Source organism: Helianthus annuus, chromosome 4 (genome assembly GCF_002127325.2).
Source record: "Helianthus annuus cultivar XRQ/B chromosome 4, HanXRQr2.0-SUNRISE, whole genome shotgun sequence".
Lineage (NCBI taxonomy): Eukaryota > Viridiplantae > Streptophyta > Magnoliopsida > Asterales > Asteraceae > Helianthus > Helianthus annuus.
The window spans coordinates 30529558-30534131 of record NC_035436.2 but is presented as its reverse complement, the minus strand read 5'-3'; the positions used below and the strand labels follow the sequence as shown (position 1 = coordinate 30534131).

Sequence of the window (4574 nt, the reverse complement as noted above, 5' to 3'; positions counted from 1 at the left end):
AATAACAACCTAAGTTATAACGACATAATATAGTTACTAAATGTTGTTGAAAATTTATCAGTGGACTCATGACTTTATTAACTCCATATAATTAATACTAGTGGGAGACCCGCGCGTTGCGGCGGTGTGAACAATTAGTGTGATATTACCATAGTGCCCATCTCAAATCATTTGTATAATATAGTGCACGTACCTGCACGTTACGGCAGGGGGTTGAACTGTGAAAATAATTAAAATTGAAATCCGTCTTCCGGATACACTACTTTTATGAGATACTTATTCATAAAATAATTACTTCAAACTTTTAATTATAAAGTTCTTAAATACTGAATCAATTTACTTGATAAACCAAACCATGATCATCGATTAAACAAGATTCTTTTTACATTTTTTATAGTCACAATTAAACTAAAAAGTGGCACACCAACTTCTTAAAGTTCTAAAACACACTAACTAAATTAATACATAACCACATAACTTACAATTTGCCACACAAAAGCTTTTCCCAAGCTCAAAAAAATGGTAGGTAATCAAAGCATATTCTACAAATTACATATACATGTTTCTAAATTAAGTTTGTAAACGATGATGTTAAAACATACGGTACGTCAGCGAGGGGCCCATGTTGACCCGCCAAGTCATGAATGTCCCTCATGATGTCAAACACAGCCTCTGGTTGAGCCAACTTCAGGCTGTTTTTGGACATTTTCTTGAGCTCATCTGAGTTGGTGCTGAACCATCCAGCCACTATCTGGGTTGTTTCTTTTGGGCTTCGGGTGAACACACCCGCCCCATTGCCCACCACGTATGGGACGTTTCCTTTTTCCTGTTGGTCCAAAATGAAGCAAGTCAATTTAGGTTATTATTTTCACTAACAGGTCAGGTAAAAGGTTAATGGTGGTTAAACTGGAAACCGGTTGAACAGGTTGAGCGAGTCAAACATCACCTAAAGTGCATAAAATCTCCTCCTAAGTTTATTTACATTAATCATATTGAAAACATTAATTATATGAGAAACTGCTTTGACCCGTTACCCAACCCACCAGACTCGCTCATAGAAAATTGTAAAAAACATACATAAGTGGAATTTACATAAAATTTAATTCTTCCAACATTATGAAAATGCATAGAGAATCAGTTTGTGAAAATGCAACCCAACAACACGATATATGGAACCGAAAACTTTATAAAGCGCTTTGGACTGCACATAAAATTTAATTCTTCCAACATTATTATACCTTTTCGTTTTGCCTACCTGCAGTATCAAACAATATGAATCCATATTAAATTTCGACTTCTTTCAATATGTATCAGATAATACTAAGTGATATTATTCTACTGAACAAATACTAAGCATGTATATATGTCAAGGATTGATTAGTATTTTCAACTATCTGTTTTGGAATAGGGGTGTGAATTTCTAACACCACCCGAAAACTCGACACGATCCTAACACGAAATTCGCGGGTTTAGGTTTAGTCTAAACGGGTTCGGGTTATTTTCAGGTTGAACACGCGAACCCGTTTAGGTTAACGGGTCGGGTTCAAGTCAACATGGTCGGGTTGGCGGATTGACCCGTTTAACACATTTATACTATATTATAATTTTTTACAATATATTTTATGTCATAAATTAAATGGGGTAGTATTTTATGCCATGATTGTAACTTAAAAAGAGAAATTAACATAGATTTTATAATTTAACTATGATATTATTATATACATTTGTGTTTTTTAAGTAAATTTTAATTTTAATATATCAATTTCAGAAAAAATTAAAAAACTCGGGTTGAACGCGTCGTGTTCGGGTCAACCCATGAAATTTCGGGTCGTGTTCGGGTTTATATGTATGATACGATTTTCGGGTTCAAGTTCGTGTAAAATTTTCGGGTTTGGGTCGAGTTGAACTCGCCAACCTGCGAACACAACCCGTTTAGCACCCCTACTTTGGAAGTTGGAAAACTACACTGGGTATTAAATAATAACTTTATTTATGGAGCAGACTTACTTGGGTGCACAAATGAATCATGATGATTTGAATCTAGGCTTTGGGGTTAAGTAGGGTGATGCGGATCTGGAAGCATGAAGGACTTGGTAAAAGCTTCTGTCCCATTGATTCGTCAAGTGTTGTCAAATTAAGTCAAAGAAGGGTTTAGTAAGATACAAGGTAAGCTAAGCACCTTATGTCTACTAAAAGTTGACACATTGTCGGTCAACCAATTAAGGGAACTTGTGAGGAACAAATTTAAACAAGTTTGAGCAGATATATAATCAATATCATAGATACACAAAGCATAACACTTGTGTGAACTTCCTGCGTATAAAAAATAAAGAATTAATTTATTTATAACCAAGACACAGAAGAAAATAGTACCGTTGGTGATCCTCATTGCCAAGCCAAAATCAGGAAGCTTAATCTTCCCTGAAGTTGTTAACAGGATATTCTCAAGCTTTACATCCCGATGAACCACACCCATGTCATGACAATATTTAATCACCGTCATCAACTCGAATATATTAGCAGCCCGTTATTCAGAATAACGACCTTCTTTCGTCATTTGATCAATCAACCTTCCCCCTGAACACAACTCCATTACCAAATGAAAAGATTCCGAATCTTCATAAACCACATTCAACGTCACAACCCTGGATGCCCTGACAAATGTTGCATTATCTCAACTTCTCTATGAACCGTCTAGCTCCTCCCCTTTCACCAGGGTCTTACACGCAAACTCCACACTACTAACCATACATCTACACAGCCAAACAGACCCAAAGTTACCCTTACCAATAGTATCCACACTACTAACCCTTACCTATATTTAAATAAAAGTATAGGTGGCTGTATGCAAAGATATATTTTTAAGATGAATTTAGATTCATTAGAGATATAGAACGTACTCGAAAAGACCAATTTATAAGAGTAAAGTACACGAACGATTAGTCAAACATCTTTTTTACCAAATAAATTTATAGATTAACAATTTAACATACACTGAATTCAGAATTTCCTTTTCGAGAAAGCGTCTCCACATAACTCTCTAATCCAACAGCTGTTACAGAAACGTCATCAAAACGAATAAATTCAGTTATCACAAAAGACACAGCCTAAAGACAACAAAAAATATAAGTAAAAGGAAAGAGAACAAATCGGGCTGTATCGGACAATCTGTCGTCACATTTGACTTTTGAGCATTTGATATAATATCAACTTGCAAAATTCGCCCAACATCATATGGCTCGGGTGCACAAACTGATTTGTTCGCACCTGGTGAAAAAATAAATTTTGTAAGGGTGCCACTGATCATCATCATGACTCAAACTTGTTTCACGTATCAACGGGCTTCGTCTTCGATAACTCGACCCTCTAGAGTCATAACCAGGGTACCTAGGCGAGAAGGTAGACGGCAAGGAACCGATGACCCGGTCAACTCCAGGCGGCCCATCGTCTCTATAATCGCGGTTCCACCTATCTTTAGGATAATGGTGAACATAAATTACATTTCATGGCGGTGAAAAGCCATCAAATTCAAATTGATTGTACAGACCAAGAGTCAAAGAATTAAATTCCAATGTTTTCTAAAATAACAACATAGATTCCACAGTTGACCAACTAAATGTATGCATATCATCGAACTGTTGCTATTTTCATAGAGATATACGTGCAAAAATAAATGAAATGTAAAAAAAAAAAATGCAGAAACGAATCAATTCACTTACCAGCGACTCAAGATCTAGCGATTTCAACATTCCGATTTCAGTTTCAAGACCTAGAACCTGCGATTGAAAAGGAACTTGTTTCAATTTCAAACATATAAAACGATGAACCGATATATGCAATTCAAGGTGTTGATGAGGAACAAACTTGTTGAAATCTAAAAAGATGAAAATAAGTAACCAACATCCTTGCTACAATACATCGATCAAAAATCTTCAGCAAATAGAGTGTGTAATTCGATAACTACAGTGTTTCATGGCAAACCCTAGCCGTTGGCCTTTGACGACCACCAATACCACAGCCCCTGGAACCACTGTCGCCGGCAGAGGGTGGAGTGAGAACGTAAGGGGGATTTGAGAGGACAAATTGAAGGTGGGACGATTCATTTGCAGTCTTTACAGGGATATTAGGGTTATGGAGGATTCAGTCGTGATGAAGTGATGAAGGTGAAGAGATGAGAGGAAACTGTGATTTGGGTATTAGGGTTATATATTCAATTCTAGGATAAGAAACGATTCAATTGTCTGAGAAGTTAATGTACGGTGATTCTATGATCAAATCCCTAAAACACCCCTATGGTGTCTTAAAATTTTGGAAAAGTTGCAACTTTAGCCCCTTTAAAATGGCTTATCTCTATTGTACATAATGCTTTTAAATTTGTATGTTTGTCAAAATTACAAATTTGTACATGAGAAATGCTTATATATAGTATATAGATAGATATATAGATATTGAAGACTTATTGTTATAAAGTCAGCTACCATGTCTCCTTGAACAGTAACAGTTCGAGAGGTGCTGCATTAAATTTCAATACGCAATTAATTATTCGTTTATGAACGAATTGAGGAAACTAAATC

The 4574-nt window shown here is 35.9% G+C and overlaps 2 long non-coding RNA genes across 2 annotated transcripts; both read right to left on the bottom strand.

The window, feature by feature from the left end:
- Positions 1-1125: 1125 nt before the first annotated feature.
- On the bottom strand, positions 1126-3133 carry LOC118491387. Its single transcript, XR_004891556.1, has 3 exons — positions 2994-3133; positions 2008-2753; positions 1126-1255 (listed from the first exon to the last, which is right to left on the bottom strand). It is a non-coding gene; the product is annotated as an uncharacterized LOC118491387 (long non-coding RNA).
- Positions 3134-3349: 216 nt separating this feature from the next.
- LOC118491388 lies at positions 3350-3909 on the bottom strand. Its single transcript, XR_004891557.1, has 2 exons — positions 3720-3909; positions 3350-3472 (listed from the first exon to the last, which is right to left on the bottom strand). It is a non-coding gene; the product is annotated as an uncharacterized LOC118491388 (long non-coding RNA).
- Between the last annotated feature and the right edge of the window lie 665 nt (positions 3910-4574).